Source organism: Haemaphysalis longicornis, unplaced genomic scaffold (genome assembly GCF_048455015.1).
Source record: "Haemaphysalis longicornis isolate Haplotype H1 unplaced genomic scaffold, Haemaphysalis longicornis Haplotype H1 scaffold_1, whole genome shotgun sequence".
Lineage (NCBI taxonomy): Eukaryota > Metazoa > Arthropoda > Arachnida > Ixodida > Ixodidae > Haemaphysalis > Haemaphysalis longicornis.
Genome location: NW_027526203.1, coordinates 414,900,734 through 414,921,549, shown reverse-complemented (window position 1 = coordinate 414,921,549; position 20,816 = coordinate 414,900,734). Strand labels below are relative to the sequence as shown.

Sequence of the window (20,816 nt, the reverse complement as noted above, 5' to 3'; positions counted from 1 at the left end):
TTTCCCCTGCCGAAAAGTCAAAGCCCCTTCGTCTAACGACAAAGACGGTTGAAACGCGAGGCTCTCTTCCACCGCAAATCGAGTCGAATCAAAGTGCAATCTCGTGAGGGATGCGTTCGTTTTCTGCCCATGACGGCAGCTGGAGACGCACTCACTGGTGGTCGCGATGCACCAGCGTCTAACGCCGAAACGCCCCGCGCCAAAGCCAACTTCTCCACGTACTCTAATGAATATGACAATGACGATGGTGACCCTGAAGTGTGACACGTGTCTGCTCGGGGGAATCGGCCAGGGGTAAAGTGTTGACCGTGCACCTGCACTTGGTGCGCCTTTGTGGAAGATGATGATGATGATGATGATTTCTATTGGTTTCCCCTTTGTATCGGGGTGATGACATGTCATCTTACCAAAAAATACTAATATACCTATGTTTTACACTTTTGGTTCAATACTAGCGCTGCTTAGGGCAGGCACAAAAAGCTTATTAGGCACGAAATACTTTTTTTTTCTGTTACAGGTAATAACTGTCCTAGGCAATATTCCCCTCTCTGCTTTTCGTCCACCAGCATTCTAATCTTCTTTTCGTCCCCTCGACAGCCTTGAAGTTAACTTCCTCTGTGATACCCTTAAATCCTAGGGCTTCTGAAAGCCCAATATTCCCTTCATGTAGATTTGGATAGATACCCTCACATTCTAGCACGATGTGCCGCATAGTTTGTTTCTTTTCCGCAGACCACGCATACCCCATCATTTTGTGAATACTTCCCCACAAAACTCTTAGTTCGCAGGCAACCTGCTCTAGCTCTAGTTCGCAGGCAAACCCACTGCGTACGTTGGCTTTCCTGCAGTGCGTTTTGGGAGTAACGATTTGGATTTGACTTTGAAGACATTGGCTTTCCCCCAGAGAAAGCTTCGCTTTCAGCCATCTGTCACCTCACCCACGATCATCGTCAGAGAAAGTTGGCTTTCCTGCAGTGCGCATTGGTGTGGACGGTCGCTATCAGCGAGTCAAAGAAAGTTTCGCTCTAAAGTACGAACTTCTTCGACCATGTGGAAACGGCGCAATCAGATAGACGTCGGCTTCATGATGCGAGGGACCCATGTTCGATTCTGACCACGGGAAGAGTTTTTTTCTCGAGAAGCTTGTGTAAAGTTGGCTTTCCTGTAGTGCGTCTTGCCGCGCGCCGGTCGCTAGCGGTTAGGCGTAGAAACCTTTGCTTTAATATGTGAAGGCAGTAAATATGGAATACGGGAGTACTCCGCCGTAGTGATTCATGCGAACTATACCAACAGGTCAAGTTTGAGGGATAAGTAAATGGAAAATTGGAAAGCGGATCTAGGGATCTCGCCGGCACTGCTGCAATGCCGCTCAAGGATCGCCGCTCAAGCACTGCACATGAATGTGCGATAACTTGCTCGCACTCGCCCACTAGTCCTTGTGTTCTTGCACGTTCACCCTATAAGCGTGATACCATTTTACTATAAGGGAAGAGTTTTTATTTTTTGCCGAAATTAGATAAAAAGCCAGTTTAAAACCAGCAGCAGTAATTTCCCATCTTGCATGTCAACGTCATTCCGCGCGCAGAAACAAGAGGGTGTGCTTTAGGAGCAAAAGCTTCAAGAGAAACGCAACGCTGTACGCAAATGCCATGACTGCCTGCAATTTAACATCACACAAGGCTAACCCTGGTATTCTGATTCCCTCCTTCACTCGAACCTCTAGACGGGGAGATCCTTCAAAAAGATATTCGCATGTAAAAACATCGCGGTATCCTCCACTCAGCTGAGTCGAGGAAGCACTCGGAGTGGAGGACACTCAGAACACGGCCTTTAAAGGAGCCATGAAGACAAAATACAAGTTGTGTTTATTAGAAAGACTGCTTAGTCCCGATAACAATGATACCAATATCATCGCAATCTTCGAACAAATAACGGAGATATTAAAGAGAACGTGTGAAGCAGTCGCGACCCCCTAGCCAATTTCCCGCAACTTTTCTATGACGTCACAGAACCTTGTTTGTGCGATTGGCGGCCGCCTAACGGACCTGTCGCGACGACACATGACTGGACGTCTGTAATGGGGCCTCTAGTTCCATTTGACCGCATCACTTGAATGCTAACGTGCAGTTAACGCACTGAAAATTATGTTTTATTGTTGGCCCGTATGACGTCATTCTTGCTCATAACACGTCACTGGGGCGCAAAATTTGAAAGTTTTTAAATTCTTCTTGCTTTTTTTTCGTTAAAAAACATCTTTTGCGGCTGTAATCGAGCTGAGTGAGATAGTGAATCCTAGTTCTTTCAAATTAAACGAAGTTGTATTTTCTCTTCATGGCTCCTTTAAGTGGATAGCCGTGATTACTACTCGAACAGCCATTACGCAAATAGCAAGTTTCAGACCACCTTGAGAATCAGGTGTTCCAAAAAAATACGGCAGTCGTGGTTTTTTACCGCCAAAGAAGAGCGCCAGACACATAAGCCAAGAATGACTCACCCAAATGCGCGATTGCAACGGCCTGTAAATGCGCTCGGAAGGTACGTACAGTGGTGAGCTCACTTAGAGTGAACACGGGAGCGCGTGGCCGCCGGTACTATAAGAGCAGCCTACCGTGTGATGCGCTAAGCAGCACGCATGCTCTGTGCGTGTCGAGCGAGGCTGTGCTTTCAGCGCACGCATCACGTCATCGGAGCGTCTGAGCGTCGTCTGCTAACTTCATCTTGCGTGTAGCGGTGAAGCAACCGGCCGCTGTATAAATAACTGGAAACTGGAATCCTTAAGAAAAATGTTTGTGAGTGAGCGGTTATTCGTTCATTAGCATGAATGCAATGCAATCGGTTCGTCACATCGCAAGCCGCCAGCTTGCTTCAAGCAGACTCGATAAAAAGATGACGCTCACTTAAACACCACTTTATTTTTTGTAAGTGGTTGCCACTGATATCGAAGGAACACATGCGCGCAATGTTTATCAGAAATAAATTAAGAGCTTGAAGTGAGCTCGGGCACTACAACCTCGATTCAATTGAGGGGGGAAAGCACCTTTGTTATTTCTATTAGGCATGCTCATACAAGGATAGCGGATTCGAGGATGGGGCGGGACACCATTAGGAGACGACGCGCAACATGTCAGAAGACGAGCAGACGCTCCGATGACGCGATGTGCGCGCTGAGAGCAAATTCTGGCTCGACATGCACAGCGCATGCGTGATGCTTCGCCCAGCTCACGGTAGGCTGCTCTGATAGTACCGGCAGCCACGCGCTCTCGTGTTCGCCCTAAGCGAGCTCGCCCCTGTATATTTGGACTTGTCTATGGCACATACCGCGGACATGGTTCTGACAGAAATGTGTCGGTATGCTTTACCCACCTCGTTCGTTGTTTTTTTACGCAATCCACAGTAAAAACGGCAAATCTGAATTTAGACGGGCGCATTGTAGAAAAGCATATACATTTCCCAAGCCCTTTTTCTGATCATTTCTAGCAAAAAAAAAAAAAAAGAGAGAGAGAACAAATCAAACAAACGTAACATGCCCCGTGCGCAAAGGAAAAGAATATTGTCGGAAAACTCAGAGAAAGGTTTCGACTACGTCAGATTAATTCCGGCTATATCACACGGTACGCTGCGAGTGAAGTGGCCACATTCAGATTTTCCGAATTGCCGAGACACGACTCAGATGCCACGATGCCAATGACTGACGCTGTAGTAGATCGTGTCACACTATTTGAAACCCGGGGACCCTTCTACACACATGCTTACTGGATTTTCACATACATCAAAATGACTCCGCCGCGGACGAGTCTGGCACCGCGACCTCGTGCCCATCAACGAAACGCCCTTCTTCACCTTCCTCCCTCCTTTAGCCACCACCCGACCGTGGGATGGGATCGCTCTGGAGCGAGTAGCCACGAGCACAGGAACGGGAGGAGGAACAGGACGAGCGCATGCACTCGTCCTGTTGTCTTTTTTTTTTTTGTATGTCGTCCTTTTTGCGCAATTCTCATGGCTTCTCAAGTTTCACACCAACTAGCCCGTCAACAAATGTTGCCGAAGTTCATCGTTTTACCTTTGGTCGCTGCAGCTCGAGCGTCAAGAACAACCGGGGCGGAAGCAAGCACGCGGCGTCTACGGTCCAGGAAGTGCGGAGCCTCCTCCCACAGCGTGTCTCTGAGTCGGTTTCTGGGCCAAAAGGGCGAATGCGCGCTAACGGCCCTCTGGGTGACAGCAGCGCAAATTGTGCCTGAAGGTAGGGCCGGCCAAATGATGCGCGCGCAAGCGAAAGCGACGTCTGGGAAGCTGTCACTTGCTGCAGCATCCTGGCTCGTGCGGCGGGGTCGAGACCTTCGGCTCCGTCACCGCCGTGTCGGCCGCTCACGCACGCGTGCGCGTGACGGTTCGCCAGGCATAGAAAGGTACTACGAAGGAAAGCAGGCGCTGAAACGTGCTTGAAACGGTCTCGGCTATCGGTAGCCTCTTCCTTAATCCTTTCACCATCGGTGCGATTGTCTGGTGAATAAAAGTGATACGCTGCTGCAGGAAGTCGGAAACGGCTCAGATTTAGGAGCTTCATTAGGCTATGTTCAGACTACCGACGTAACAGCCATATCGTGAGCTATGGACGTAAAAAAAAAAAAAAAAACCGCGTGTCACGCTGTTTGGTTGGCTCAAACGTGAAATGACGCCATTCTTTAAAGATATCACGACAGTTGTGGCAAGTCTGAACCCGGCCTTACGAAACGCTTCAGTTCTTTACAAGGCTTGAAAAAATGACGCACGACACGAGAGCACGTCACTTGTGAATTTAAATTCGGAAGGTCGTGGTCGCTGTCACGGCATGGTTATACAAACGGTCACATGTTTTATTTTAAAGCGAAGCTTTCGTCGTCCGAATAAAACGCACTGCAGGAGAGCCAACTTTGCACAATAGGTTTCACAAAACAACGATGATGATAAGCGAAGAAACATCGAACACCTCAAGAAAGAAACACTTCCCGTGGTCGGAATCGAACCTGGGTCCTTGGCGTTATGAAGCCGACGTCCGTCCGATTGCGACATTCCGACACGGTCGAAGCGGTTTGGATTTTGGACTTTGACTTTGACCCAGGTTACTTTGGAGAAAGCTTGGAGTTTTGACCGCCTTTCTCTTGAAAGAGGCTTTGATTGAATTGTTGAGGCTTGAAAGTCAATTTAAATTTACCGCGTCATATATCTCCAGGCCGGGTGCCTCGATGCCAGCGCTGCCGTACGGCGTAGGCGCGCATGATTCGAGGCACCCTACTACAATGTTTATAGAACCACGTTGCCCTGTGCATTCTAAGCGGAACGTGGAACCTATCTAGTGGAACCTTTCATTAGTGTTGCCGTTTGATTTCTTAAATGCAGCCAGGAGCTATAGCACGGGCAACAGCAGGCGACAGTTTTCTGCAGTTGATGTAGTATTTCATTTGATATCGCAAAAACCAAGCATCCATAAATCAGTTAATAAAAAAAAACACTGCATATGTCACTCATGTGTTGATTTTCTACCTCACATTTGCGTAATGTTTTGTTCTTGTTCAACAATGTTGACAAGTATGAAGATTGCCTCCGGTCTTCGACATCTGTGGGTATATAATAAGACTATTGCGCAGATTCAGTTTCACTTTAGCCGGGTGGCTGAATCGGGTCACAGACAGACGGGCAAACAGACATACAGACAGACAAAATTTCTGCGTTTAAGTAGCCCAAGAAAGGCTATCGTCTCTAACACTGTATGTGAGCTGCTCAAAATTCATATCAGCATCTTGTTTATGCTGCCCGTGAGTTCAAGGAAAATCGTTTCGCCGATACAGGGGTCTCATGGTTAACCTGGTATTGGACAATAGTCGCTACGACAATAAATTATACTGCGCGCGAATAAGGGGCCTGTTGATTCGCAGAGAAAGCAGCTGGTGAGTGAAGCGAACGCGCTTTCGGTACTTCGTATACTAATTAATGCGCCACGTAAACGGCCAGGTAAACGGCGCCAGGTAAACGGCGCATCAGCAACAAGCGAACGTTTGGCCATGATAGTTGCTTCGATCTGGTGGAGACATCGCGACGATTTTCCACTGCATGCAGCTAACTTCAATCTGACATCAAACATGTACGCATAGTTTGTCCTTTCTGCTTTTGGGAACGCTGTCGTAGCATAAAACGGCGAAATAGTGGCTCACATAGATATGTGGGTACTACCGCAGTTCATATTTAAGTGTGGGAGGTTAAGAATTAATTTCAACCACCTGGAGATCTTTAACAATGCATGCCTAAATCGAAATACACCGGCGTTCTCGTTTTCTAGCCTCCATCACGAAAATCCCCAAACAATCCCCCCAGCCGGGAATCGAAACGCCACCTTGTAGCCAACAGCACAAGCCATCGGAGCCAACGTTACTACGTTGATCGGAGCAGCCTCGCCGTGAGGGAGAACGTGCACGGAACAATTTCTCCCCAGTCTCTCTCAGTGCGGGGAAAGAAGTGGGCCACAAAGGTGGATGCGAAATTGTAGCACCTAAATTTCGTGGAATTCTCCAGACATGGGAGGAAATGTAATCACATTCATACTGACTATAGTGCAGGGGTCGGCAACCTATTGAGGCGGAGGGCCGAGTTGTATGAAGCCGACACGGCGGGGGCCGGCCGGCGAAAAAAAGGGGTGGGGTGGGAATTGGGGGAAGCTTTGCAGGCAAAGATAAAAAAATCGGCAAATTGAAAATAATGTACAAAAGTTGAATAGAAACCACAAAGCTGGAACAGATATTATGGAATAAAAGCTGGAAGGTCAAAACTTGCCATGTCGGCTTTCAGATAGGAAGTGACAAGAGGGGGGGGGGGGGGGTAGTGTTTTGACGTCGTGACGGTGGCCGCGTAAAGATGTGAGCGGTGGAAAAAAAAAAACAAAGATCATAAAAAGCAGGTTTTTTTCTTCTTTTTCAACCAGGTTTTTGTTGAAAAAACAAAAACAAAACAAACATACCTTCTCCGGGGAAATTTGTGGTGATGCGACCAATCTGAAGTGAAGGAAACGCTTCCTGAAATCAATGCCTTGACGTGAAATCGCGCGGAGATTTTGAGAGCGTTAGCTCTGCTGGGACTCTTGTGATGCTGCATGTAACAATTACATTGCTTTCAGTGTTAACGGAAAAATTCAACAGGCACTTAGGTCTCATGTGATTTGAAGGTGAAAGCCAGCGATTATTGAAGACTTAACTGCTGCATCGTGTTTGCGGTGCCGTCACGTTCACCTGTCATGCGGCACGCATCTGGATAATCCTTGTTCCTACCTGGTACGGCACAGGGTTAGGGCTGTAGCTACCACACTTGGCTGCGGATCTTGACGATCTTGGTTCATATACCATGCGAACCAAAATAAGTTTCTATGTATATTTTTCTATTCATTATCTTTTTACAGCGGCCGTAATTTGGTTTTATTCGTATAGTCGCCAGCAACTGCGGTCACTTTTCGCGTTTAATAAGACATCTAAAAATTTCGCCTGAAGAAGTATGTCGATTTTTTATAGATCTGTGCGGAATCGTCTTTTTACAATTTTTAACATTTTCTGAAAAAACAAACATGAAAGAACCTGTTTTTTTTCCACCCCCCGCAAAATTCCACGAGAACTTGCATCTCTAGGCCGCATAATACTGCTTCGCGGGCCGCATCCAACCCGCAGGCCGCAGGTTGCCGACCCCTCGACTAGTGGATTCGCAGGACTACAATCCGCAATGCATGTGGCGCTAAAGAGGAGCAGGAGGAGGAATAAACTTTATTTAGGCGAACCTTGGGTGCTGATGTCTGGGCACCCGCCTGTTGGTGGGTTTCCTCTGCAGTCCGGGATACCCTGGCCTGCGGTGACGAAAATGCGCGAGACAGCCTGCAGCGATCCCGCACAAAGTGCTCCCCTTTCCGTCTTGTTTGTGTGTATGTACATATGCGTTTATGCCGAAGGCGTGGCGAAAGTAGAGCACTTGTTTTTGCCGCAGCGGTAGGCGGCAGTGCCCGCTTTCCTCCCCGTCGCCTTGCTGTTTCGCTGGGGCGCGCATGCAGCCCGCATACTTCTTCCTCTTCCTACCAGCACCAAGATAGACCAACGCCATCTTTCCTGTATCCCGAGGAAACCTGGCGCCCTCGATGAGCGAATCTTCTTTTCTCTCATTCATGGCGAATTCTTTAACAGCTGATCTGTTGTACAAGCCGTGTGTTCGCCGTTTCAGGAAAAAATGCCAAGAAAATGGGGAGCGCTCGTGAGCGCGTGCCTCGCGGCGACCGCCGAGTCCCCGGCTCGCGCAGTGGCTTTCAAACAAACAAACAAACAAAAACTTAAGCGCTGTTGTCAAGCGCTACCGCGCATGTTATGCTTGGCATGAGGCACACGGCGATATCGATACATATGACGATGACTACTACTAGCAAAGTGCAAAGCAACGACAGAACATGTAAATGAACAATTTCAAACGTGTTCAAATGGGTGGTGATAGAAATCGTGCAGATTCGGTTCAAGCCTTGCGCCACTTAGTGCAAGCTTCGCCAGTTGAGCTGGTGGAAGTCTACACTTCTGTGGACGACTTTGCATCCACCACTCACCGCGAAGAAGGCGACAACCTCTTCGATGCATATGACGACGATTACTAGCACCGCAACTATGCAAATAAACAGTGATACTGAAACTTAACTATGTGTCCGGCAGTGCTCACCTACAACAGCTTCGCCATGCAAGTCTTGCGTGTAAGTGCAAGCTTCCCTGATATTTTTTTTTGGCATAAAATTTTGGACCAGAATTTTGTTTTTACAACAGAGCTGTTGTAGGATAACGGCCCCGTTTTTTTTTTTTTCGCTTTTTTTTTGCGTGCGCAGGCCGAGAAAAGCCGCTCCTGCTCACTTCGGCGCATCCTTTGCCTTCGCCACATATTCGCCTCCGGCGCTTCATATTTGATATAAGATGGCGTACATTGCCACCGAAAAAATTGGCCGCGTATCTGCACCTTTCGTTGCAAATGTCGACAAAAGACGATAGTCTTTATCGGCTTTTGCCAAGTAAATGCCTCCCTTCGCTTTCCCGCTCACCTCTCATGTTGTTCCTCTTGCGTCGCGCTCCTCCCAAGGTAAAGGCGCCAAAGGTTTGCTTAAATCATTTTAAATTTACCGCATTCCACTGCTCCAGGCAGGGTGTCTCGATGCCAACGCTGCCGTACGGCGAAGACGCGCGTGAATCGAGGCACCCTACTGCAACGTTTATAGAACCCCGTTTCCCTACTCCACGTGCGTTGCAAGCAGAACGTGGAACCTATCTAGTGGAACCTTGCGTAACTGTTGCCCGTTGATTACTTAAAATGGCGCCAGAAGCTATTGGCGGTGAGATGTTTGAGTGGCGCCCTCTGGCTCTGACGTCAGCTTAGGGACTCGGTCCGCTGTCGTCTGCTACACTCCGCTTGTGAGGGGCAGCAATGCCTGTGCTGAAATCGCCCGCTTTGTTGCTTTTGGTGCATTAAAAAGCGTAATTCTAGTAATTCAGTTGTTTTGCTAGCTTCTGCCAGCTCTGAATAATTTCAAGCTGTATCCCGCACAAGTTTTCCACACACGAGGAAAGAGAGAACAACTTTCTTTAGAGCATCGGTCAGAAGATCGTGTGTAACTCGTCCTTTCTATCTTATTTGCGACGAGGTGTAGAGCCAGGGCTCCTCGATAAGTGTTCAAAATGCGTAGGCTTCGCTGAAGTATTTTTTGAGATTCTCTCATGAAGACTCAAGAGTATAATGCTATCAAGCAGCAAGCCCCAACACGCGCATCGCACAGCAAGAAATAAAACGGCTCTCCTATTTTTTTCGCTGTTGTTGACTTGTATCAGATCGATATTTTTCTGTTCCCAACACATTATTTTCTTCATCGAGACAAATGTGTTATTAGGAGGTTTGGGGATGTTTGGGGGGTTCACAGAGTTCATGTGATATTTTCTTCAGGCTGTATGGCATACATTACTTCTTCACAAATTCGCTTATGTTATGGCTGCGTGAAAGAATGTGCACATCTAAAGCGTGCATTGTTTATTTACATGCAAACGCAGTGAGAAGGTTTGTGCTACCGCATAGCGATCACGCCTCAGACAACGTTGTCCAGAGTACTCAAAGGCGGCGTTTGGGATCCCAATTTCTATCGTAACCATCGTTATCATGACGAACTGGCTCACGACTAAAACAGTTATGGCATGATTGCGGTGTTGGAGGGTTGACATACTCGCTAACGAATACAATGAATAGTATACGTGCTGGTTTCCAGTATAACAAGAACGGATGAATATTTCCAAGCAGCTCTTTGTTGTTTTTCAACACTTCCAGGCGTAAAGAACAAATCCCGGAATACTCGAGATGTCGTTCTATGAATTGAAGAAAATTACTTTCTTGATATGGACTGAGGATGCGGCCCACTAATCAGCTCGATTTTACTATTGAATAAAGTTTTCTCCTCCGCCCGTTCCTCCCCCTCTCGAGTGCAGTTTTCCTGTAACGCATATCTGAATATTGGGAAGATATGGCTGTGGGAAATGTACCGAAATATCCCTCCAGGTCTGAACAAACATTGTGTCACTGTATTTTTACCGTAGACGTGACTCGTTTGGCTCAAACCTCCACACTGGTTAGAAGCCTGATATAAAAAAAGCGCGCGCTTATTCACAAAGTGGATTATTCGGAACTCAACCTACCATTTTTGCGGCCCATAATGCATGTCGGCATACTTTCATGCAGTGACAACATAAAGTGATGCGATACAATCCTTTCGAGCTTTCGGCAAAGTTGCGAAAACTATTTTACTTTACGTACGATTAAATTACTTCTGTCAAAGCCGAGAGCCCAGAAGGGCTGGGATTTGTTCTGGTCTTGCATTTTAGCTGTTGTAGGTTATTAGCAGCTGGCTGTCCCCTTTGTTCCAAAGATTGTTGAATACAGAGGCTGACGCCTAGCTCCGACTCTTCGCGCTCCGCGCAGGACCGGTTTCGCCAGGAACAGGGCGACGCCGGCAATGTTTCTTCCGCAGCGGTATTCAAAAATTTACTTCAAATCACGCCTTGAGCTAGTGTACGCGATTTGAAGCCTATTATTACGATAAAAAGTTACGCACACGCAAAATCTGCTGCGGACAAGCATCACACGTCAACCGAGCGCAAAGAAACAGCAGAGAGAGCGAGCCCGAGTGAAGCAGACGACAAATGCAAGAATCCCTAAGCCGACGTCACGGAGGCGCGCTTCGCAGCGCCGCCTGTGGTCGCGCTCACCGCCAATAGTGGCGCGGGCGACAGCAGGCGACGGCGGAGTGAATTCTTTTTCTGCATTTGATGAAGTATTTAATTTCGCAAAAGTCAAGCATGTATGATTGTTTATAAAGGAACACTGCAAATATCACTTCTGTATTGATTTGTTGTATCATATTTGCGTAATGTCTTGTTCTTTTTCAACAATGTTGACAAGTATGAACATTACACCGGACTTAGACGGGTAGATTTAGCTGTGACTATTGTCGCGACCACAACGCCTTCGTTAAGGGAAAAGAACTGTATTTAGATTACACCACAGACAGAACACGTCCGATCGCCGCCATCGTTCTTCATTGTCCTCTTCTACCATCTGCGATCACTTCTTTCTCTTCTAGGGAATAAAGTTCCAACAACCTCCCCCCGCGGAGAAAAACAGGCGGTGGTCACGTAGGGGATTGCCGTTGGACCTGTCTTTGCGCCTATACTTCCAGCAGCAGCGAGGTTTCCTCCATGGTCCTGTTCCTGTCGTTCCGCGAAGCCGGTAGCTTCGTCGACTGTTCTTGCGCCGGAACTTCCAAAAATAACGAAGTGTAGGGAAGCCATTGCTCCTATAGTCGTCGTTTGTATTATCTTTTATCCAAGACTGGACTTTGTCATGGTCGCGCCGATGACGCCGTTGTCCGCCAGGAACGGCTTGTGCGACGAAGAGGTGTCGTTCGCATTGGTCTTCCAGGTTTGAGCGAAATTGAAACCACCGCCTGCGCTTAGTGTGAATCCCATTCTCGTGCCTTGCCCTCTTCTTGTCTTTTCGTATTTGATTCACCCCCGTTCTGTTTCGCAGGGCTTCTTTCGATGCGCCTACTTTTAGGTCAGATGGAAGCCACAACTGCGTTGGAGACACGTGGTTAACTGCAATGTCTCCAGTTTGGGCTGGGGTGTCACTCGTTGACGAATTATGTTCTCTGTTGGTTTGTCCATCCAGGCAAAGCACAGCGTCAAGATATGCACCTTTCTCTCCAGGCATACCTTGAGCTCCCAGTTCAGGTTGAACGGTAGCTGTCGGCGTTTTTCTATGCATCTCGGTGTTGTCGGTAGAGTCATCGATACCGTTCAATGGGGAAGTCATAAAGCTGTTCGCGGTTGCAAGAGGCGTGTCTCCTTGAGAAGCGTCACCGTGCCAACTGTAGTTTTGTTGACGGGTTGCAGGGATGTCAATTTCAAATGGAGCTCGTTCATACTTGAGACAAAGGCCGCGGAGATGTCTTGGGGGGAACTCTGTCGCTTGCCTTAAGATGGATTGCCAAGTTACGATGAAGTCACGGAGCTCAAAAGTGTCCATAAACTCTTGTTCAGCGTACTTGCCAGACAGAAAGAGTTCGATTTCGCGGTCGGTGTTGCGTAGTTGTGCGGACTCATAGTCACGGTCGGTGTTGCGTAGTTGTGCGGACTCATAGTCAAGCTGGTCGGTAATGGCGGATATTTCTTCACGAGTAGTGTCCGCGTTCAAAATGGCAGCCTTCGCTTGGGAGATCAGCGTCGTTATAGTAGAGCGTTGAACACTTCGTTTACGGTATAGCTGACCTTCAGTAGGCTCCGTTCGTGATTCGGTCATGACGAAATCGGTTTCAGTTCTTTTCAGGCATCGGTCGCAACCGTTGAGGTACATACCATGGTTCGTTGATCCCGCGGGATTTCGGCACCACTATGTCGCGACCACAACGCCTTCGTTAAGGGAGAAGAACTGTATTTAGATTACACCACAGACAGAACACGTCCGATCGCCGCCATCGTTCTTCATTGTCCTCTTCTACCATCTGCGATCACTTCTTTCTCTTCTAGGGAATAAAGTTCCAACAACTATATAGACTATTGCGCTGGAATTGTTTTACTTTGGCCGGGTGGCTGAATCGAGTCCCAGACAGACAGACAGACAAACCAAAATTTTTGGGTTTAGTAGCCCAATAAAGACTATCGTCTTAAAAATGTCTTCACAGCAATACATTTGTATTTAGAAGTAAAGACGACTTTGAAAATATTGGTGTAAGCGTGGTTTTTGTAAGCTGGCTTCCCCACATTGTGTGTTGCACAGTGAAGCCTACTTAAGAAGAAGAAAAAAAAAGGCGGCAATGGCGCGAACGCGGAGGACGGAGACCACCGACGACGATCGGGCCGCACATGGCAATCGTAAGCGCGATGCCCGTTGGGACCCCGAATACCGCGAGGGAGAAAACGCAAGACGTCGGCGTGGCTATAATACCGTTAAACGCTTCCCCGGCGTGACAGCGCGGCTTAAGCGGGATTTGTGGCCAACCAATCAACGCAGACAGCTTTGCTGGTCATCCCCCTAGACAGCTTTGCAGACAGCTTTGCTGGTCATCCCCCTAAGCGACTAGAAAGGAAACTTAGATCGGCCCAACGGTCTCCGAAAAAAAAATCACGCCATATCCACGGAATGAATGATGATAAGTGGGGCGAAGCTCGAGAGGGGGAGATCATCGGTAACCGTAACTCTCCCGTGAAAGTTCGCCCATTACATCATTAAGAAAGACGTAAGACTGTGTGCGTACATTGTACAAATCAACTTTTATTTTCGGAGTCAATGCTCCCAGGCCCAGACCTGGTGAAAGACCCCGCGCCATCGAGGACTACCCCGCACCTCCACCACAATTTGTCACGTAGGATGGGACACAACGGTAAAGAAAGAACTTTTATTTAGGGCGAACCTGTGCCCGAACAAGACGAGAGGAAACGAGCAAGGGTCCTTGCGTCTCGTTCGATCTCCGAGAACGACTGCCTGGGTTCGTGGCGTGATCTCTTGCGTGATCTCCCCCTCGCAGTGCACGTGCGCTCGCGCCTCCGTTGGCGAACGCAGACAAGCTCGCGCTCCCGGTGCCGAGTTTGCGCTGCCGGTTGCAGCCGGTTCTTGCGCGTGCAACGCGGCCCACATTGCGACATCTCCGAAAGCATGGGGCGGTCACGTACCACGAGACACAAGGGATAGACAGATCCATGACTTAAGGAGCTTCACCCCTAAAAAGAATGCTAGCGGATCACGCTTTGGGATAAGAAAACAGCTGCGTGGATTAGGGAACAGACTTGTGTGGAAGACATTCTAACTCAAACTAATCGAAGAAAATGGCATGCGTGGGTCACGCCATGCACATGAGGAACAACAGGTGGAATATCCGTTGAACGGAGTGGCTGCCAATAGACCGTAAACGCAATAGGGGTCGGCCAACGACTCGATGGGGGATGAACTACGAAAATTTTGGGGGAAAGGGTGAACCAACTGGCTATAGCACTCGATAGACATGGCTGGAAATTTTTGGGAGACACCTTCGTCCTGCAGTGGAGACAACCAGGCCTGGTGGTGATGATGACGATGACGACGACGACGACGACGATGATGATAAAGTGTGTGAGCACCGTCATTTACTCATACGTCATATTAAATGGGAAAGTTTCGCCAGAGCTATCCCCATCACGTTTACGCCCTAGCGTGGGCCACATCGTTTACGCACCCGCATGGAGGAAGGATCACTGCTGCCCGAGTTCGTAGCACGAGAGCACGCTTCCTGGATGAAACCGTTTTGGGCTGCCCAGGCTGCCGTAAACGCGGCTTATGCAGCCTCCTGTAAGCCGCTGTGACCTATTTCTATATTTGTGGCGAACAGCGTAGCTGAGAAAACGGTGTCACGGCAACGCCGTGGACCATCTCGCTGCTTTCACCGGAGCAACAACGGACACGGTGCAGCAGACGGCGGATGCAGATTCGCGCAATGGCGGTCCGCCTAGCGGGATGGCCCGTTTCTGCGCAATGTAAAAGGCAGATACTTTTATTCGCGCCCACAAAAAATTACCTCCCTTTCTTCCCCCATTCTCCCACTCTGTGTGCCTCCCCCACCTGCGCCTCACACAAAAGTAATGCTCATCATCCTGTCATACCGCGGAAATACGCGATATGGTACGTTGCACCGCAGTGGTATACTGCACTGATAAACTTGCAGCGCACATCTGCCTCAATGGCACGTCTGTCGTCGGGTGCATAGGTCAACGGAGACGTGTCGTAGCTTCGCGCTCACAGGAGGCAAGTGAACTAAGTTACAAGCTTGTGCAACCTCGAGCAAAGGCGCTCTTTACAGAGCCTTCTAGACCAATGGCGTACGCAAGGGGTGGCTAAGGGGGCCGTACACCCACCTCCATAATTTCACTTATGCCCCTTTCTTCATATTAATAGTACTACCTACCACAAGGTGTGGGCCTGTCAAAACACCTTATCGCTTACCTCCAATCCCAATCCTTCCCCTGAGCAGTGGGAGGGCCTGCTGACCAGCTCCCATAACGCTAAACCAGATCTTTCTGGTCACCCGTGCCACCTCTACGACCACCGTTAACTCAATTAAACGTTGATTTTCTCCCTCTCTCTCTCGGAGAGGGGTGGGGGGTGGGGGGCGGGCAAGTCTACCCAAATAACGACCACGGATTATTATTTTTCTGCCTCGAGCGATGTGCCAGCACACGCAGCTTTGACTCCTGCTATGTCTGCGAAGATCAACAATTTTGCAATGCCCTGGAAGAAAAAGAAAAATTAAGAATCAAGTAAATTTTGGATTTGTTTCTTGTCCCGTATTTTTTCGCTTCATTTTCTTTCACCATTTCCTTTCTGCCCCCCCCCCACCCTCCTTTTTTTTCTTGCATTGGTCTGTTCTGGGAAAACGAAACAGGGGAAAATCATGCGCCATTCCAAGCACTCCGTGAAGGTTAATGACCAGCAAAGCTGTTCAGCTCATGACACAGAGGTGACACAGAATTTTGAACACAGGTACGAATTCATTGATTGTCGACTAACTAAGACAACTAAATTGAACTCGGCGTAATGATGCAGTCGTCTTAGCGGCCAATTGCAATGTAATTTTTGTTGGGAAAGTTTCAATAAAACAAGAGTTGCAGCCGTTTTCTGCCTAGCATTCGCGATAAAGTTAGCTTTGCCGCAAGGCGTTTTCGCTCGCGAACATAAGAAATGCACGCAACCCTAGCCATACAAAAAAAATTTAAGCTTCACTTAAGAAAGAGTTTTGGAATCTGAGCCTTGAGGATTGGCATACTTATGCATACAAACTGGACGGGGGATCTGCCGCATGTAATATGAATTGGCGAAAAAAGATGGAAACGTGCGAACGATGAATCATGGGCGTATACTTAGCTAAAATTAAGCATATCGCTGCAAAACTTCCTAAATTACAAAGGAAACTTTAATTTAGCCGCATAAAGCTCATATACGATCTCTATTTTTGTCACATTCAGTGATAGAAATTGCAATTCATCCATGTGCCACAAAACTGCCGTCTTCGTGATGCGCAGCAAAAGCTCCCCCCTCCCCCCCCCCACCTCCCCTCCCCCCGTTCCCTTTTACGTCTGCATGCAGACACGAGGAAAGTAGATCACACCGTTCTCATACCACTAACGACACATGCTGCAACTTACGACAGATGCCATTATGGAGGAAAAAAAGCTTTTCTTTGCTCCATGCCCTAGACGCTTTCGTATTTCAAGAGCGCCTGTCGCACGGGGCCGTGGTGACTCGGACTGGTATGATGAATTAGGCTGGCGATAATCCTTCGCGGGGAGAGCTGCGAATCTGACGAGAAGCTGTGCTGTCGGTGACTGGCGCTGAAGCAGCAAGCGGGTGATTGCTTCCTCGTTACGAACAGCCACCACTTTATTGCAGATCAAGCAACTCAAATCGACAGGTCTCCTTGAACGTAACGTGGATGCAAGCGGGTGTTGTTCGCAGTCGACATATGTACAATAATTTTCAGCAAGAAAAGCTCCACTGTAAGCCCACATGGGAAAAAGCTACAACTCTTTAACCTGTAGCCTTCTTCGGCTACTCGCCCAGCATATGCATGGCCGCCAGGCCAAGCAGAGAGCTGAACGCCGGGTTGAGTAGAGAGACAGGTGAAGAGAATGGTGAACAGATGTTGCGATGTCATCAGCTTCTGACATAACGTCTGGCTGAAAAGAATATTCGCCTTCCCTGGCCGCTTTCGAAACATGGACCTCGTGATCGTCAACCGAACACGCTACCCGCTGGGCCACGGAATCGAGACGTTTTTTGTTTGCAAAAGAGCGTGAGGTCAGGGCTGCGCTTCGCGCGTTCCTGTGAGCGCCGCGGTCGCTAGGACACTTTGTATGCTGTGGGGATGAGCGCATAGTTTGCTTGGATGGAAGTGGATTAGACTGGAGTGACAGGTGGTATGACGTCATGGAGAAGCGGGAAGGTACCAACGGTTTAAGCTTCGTGTACTGTCGTTATAGTTTGTCAAACGTACGCAACACAATTCCCATCGACAATTTGCCCGTAATTCTTGCTCAGGTAGGCTCGTGTAATATGGTGAAACAATACGCATAAATGAAAATGCTGCAGTCTTGGTGTTGAAACAAGGTAAAATGAGCCCACATGTTTGAGTTATTTTTATTTGATTGATTATGAGGTAAACCAACGCGCCGACGCTACACAGACGATGAGGCACGCCGTAGTGGAGGGCTCCGGATTAATTTTGATCACCTGGGAATCTTTAACGTGCGCCGAAATCTCAAACACATGGGCGTTTTCGCTTTTCGTCTCCGCTCACATATTTGAATGCGAGTATTAGTGAATACAGTTAAGCAAATCAGCGGAGGAGGGCCTCATTAATTATTACTTTCACATGTCTGACAATTTTCGTGTCGTTGCTTACCACGCTACGGCCAGCCCATTTCAACAAACCGCTTCAAAAACCGCGGGAATTGTCCCGTGTGAACTTTTACTCGTAATGTGCTTCCGACGAAATTGAAGCTCAATTCCTTTTTCAATATAAATGTGCTCTGACATGTCTTAGTCGTTTCTTTCGCCTGAATACTGCGCTACTTTTACAGTTCATGAGATTCCCAATGCTGATTTTGCGAGGTTATGGGAAAGGTTTAGCTCTGACCCCGTGCATGCTTTGAAAAAAAATGCGAAATCGCCATCAACAGCAGAGACGAGCACGGTATTTTTTGTAACAAACCAGCGTTACAGCGGCTCAGTTGCGAGCTGTTCTGGTTCCAGCGTATGGACTTCCTATTGCTGACTGATAACTTCCGCGCACTGCAAAGCGTACGCTGATTTGTTGGAGATAAGCAGCTAAATTAACGAGGAAGTGCGAAGAAACCCCACTGCAGCAGGGTGGCACATGTAAACTCGCTCGCAAAGCAGTGGGAAACAAAAAGAAGGATCCTGTCCATGTCCACCTTTATCGACGTCCACTTGCAGGGCAGGCCGGTCGAGGGAACGGAGTACGAATAGATAACTGTGATTCGAAGATATATCTGCAAGAGTCAAGCCTCCTCGCAACGTCTTACTCGCGAAAATGTATCTGCAAGGGCTCGGCCAGAGGTTTGTCTTCTGAGATTTCTCTTATTTGAGGTGCGTAACGCATGTGTCAACTTCAAATGTTTAATTATTGCCGGGGATTGTATATTACATCTTTCGATGTCTGAACGGCATTTTTTGTATAATAATATTTTTTCAACTTTTTGCGCGTTTTTGGAGCACATAAGGTTTTCGTTACCACTGCGTTTTTCTTCCCGCCTTCGTCCTGCACGGTGTAACCAGGAGGCCAGGACCTCCCAAGCTATTAACACAGCTTTTTCCCTGTTACCTCTTCGCAACGTCTTGGTTGCAAAATACTATATTCAATTCAATGCAACTCAACAGAGCCCGTAAGACCGAAAAACGCGTTTTGCGGAGCAGTTTGTTTAGCCCCAACTGCACAAATTCGGCGGCACAAACGAAGGCCAAAGCGTGTTCGGCGCAAACTTGGTATAACCGTGGCGCAACTACGTGCACGCTTGAAACTTTTCTGTGGTTGTATACGGCTGCGCGTTGTACGCGTTTAGCTCGGGTGTTGGAGCCGTAAACAACCGTAAAGAACACTCGTACGTCGGGCATGCCGCCCTGCTTGGTGACGGGCCGACTGGCGCTTCACCTGCTGCGCAAAGACCGGCGTGGATCGCCCGGCGCCTTTGACCGCTCACGCACGCGAAGCGAGACGGTGCCGCCGACTCTCGACGTCGTTAAGCGCGGCCTTGCGTCCTCCCAGCTCACTGCGGGTTGGGTTCGTGGTCACTGGCGGGGTGAACGACCCGCAACATGCACCGCTGGCCTAATGACACAAATCAAAAGCATTGCCTCTTTCGCAGCGGTTCCGTTATTGGCCTACTGTGCCCTCCGCTGGCGGTCAGGCTCGATCGACTCGTGTGGCTGCTCGGAACGTGACCTTTCCGGCGCTGAGGATGACCGAGCGCCCCAAGCAGCCGCACCTCTCGGCTTCTCTTCTTCGCGCTCGTCTCACATTTACGCACTGCCTCACGCAAAGATCTCGCGTGCGCAACGCTTCGGATAACTAACCTGTTGCCCCCAACAGAAGGACGATATCGGTGCTCAGCTGCTGCCTCCAGTGGTCATTCACCCGGTGCCCTTGGCCTTGCATGACCACGCGAAATATATCGCAATAACATCCAAACTATCTCCGCTGGCGGAATACAGTCCGTGTACGTGAGCGGTTCCGATTCCCATCACCAACAAAAACCATCGGGCGGTCACTTCCGCGTTGACGCAAAGGCGCGTAAGACCGATCAGCTGACAGGGGAGACCGCTCGCCGGGTACACAATGGCTATACCTTAAGGGTCCCTGCCGTCAGTGCCCTTAAGCTATATCCATGACGATATCTCCATACGCTGGAGCCGCCCATTCACCAGCACGCAGAGGCCGAACTTGAGGAGAAGTGCCGAAGTGCGTACGAATCCAGTGGGAGGAGAGGCGTCGTTCGCTTGCCCGCGAGAGCCGACGAACGAGAAGAGGAGCACTCACCTGCGGTTCTCCGGTTCCCTTTGCGCGTCAGGGTGGCGGCCGGGGTTGGGGCTGCGGGGGAAGTCAACAGAGTGGCGTCTCGAGCATGCCGTCGTCGCTGGAGCAGGCAGGGGCGGTAGCGGGCGACAGGCACGATTGCGGAACGGAACTCCCGGCACGGGCCAACTGCGCTCCACCACGAGGAGGAGCGGCGAGGGAAATGTAGGTTGGCGAGGGGACCCGTCAGACGGGATGCCGGGGGCCGCGTCTTTCCCCGCGCGCTCCGTTACGTTCCTCGGGACCGGGGCTCTTACGGGACCCGCGCTCGGGTGGCCTCGCCCTGATAACGCCCATGCGCACCCACGGGCCAGGCTCTTCGAAGCACGAGCGCCGTGGTGGCCGTCGGACCCCACTTGCGCTGACCCCACATGATGGGGCTGAATGCGCTCAGCCGCGCGCTCATGTTTCGCGCATCGGACTGTTTTTGAAGAGCACTCAAGTCTCGTGCTAGCCCCGGCAGGAATTCGCATCCACAAGTCAAATGAGATAACTACTAATAGGTCCTGACGGCAAGGGCCGGCCGGATAGCTGCTGCGGATACGATTGCCAAGTGTTTCGCGCAAACCACCTCTTATCGTGGAGCGTGACCGCTATCCTACGTCAAATTGATGCGCGGAAGACGCAC

At 49.2% G+C, this 20,816-nt stretch overlaps 1 protein-coding gene across 3 annotated transcripts in view; it reads right to left on the bottom strand.

The window, feature by feature from the left end:
- The window catches only part of LOC144155569 (acyl-coenzyme A diphosphatase NUDT19-like), a 43,517-nt gene extending 23,104 nt beyond the window's left edge, over positions 1-20,413 (bottom strand). Inside the window, exon 1 of one of the 3 annotated variants that reach the window (XM_077687103.1) lies at positions 20,153-20,413. The gene's annotated coding sequence lies outside the window, so the exon portion shown is untranslated. Of the gene's footprint in view, positions 1-4,060; positions 4,335-20,152 lie in introns of those variants that run through there. The other 2 variants (XM_077687102.1, XM_077687101.1) reach the window with 2 other exon arrangements.
- Positions 20,414-20,816: the final 403 nt, after the last annotated feature.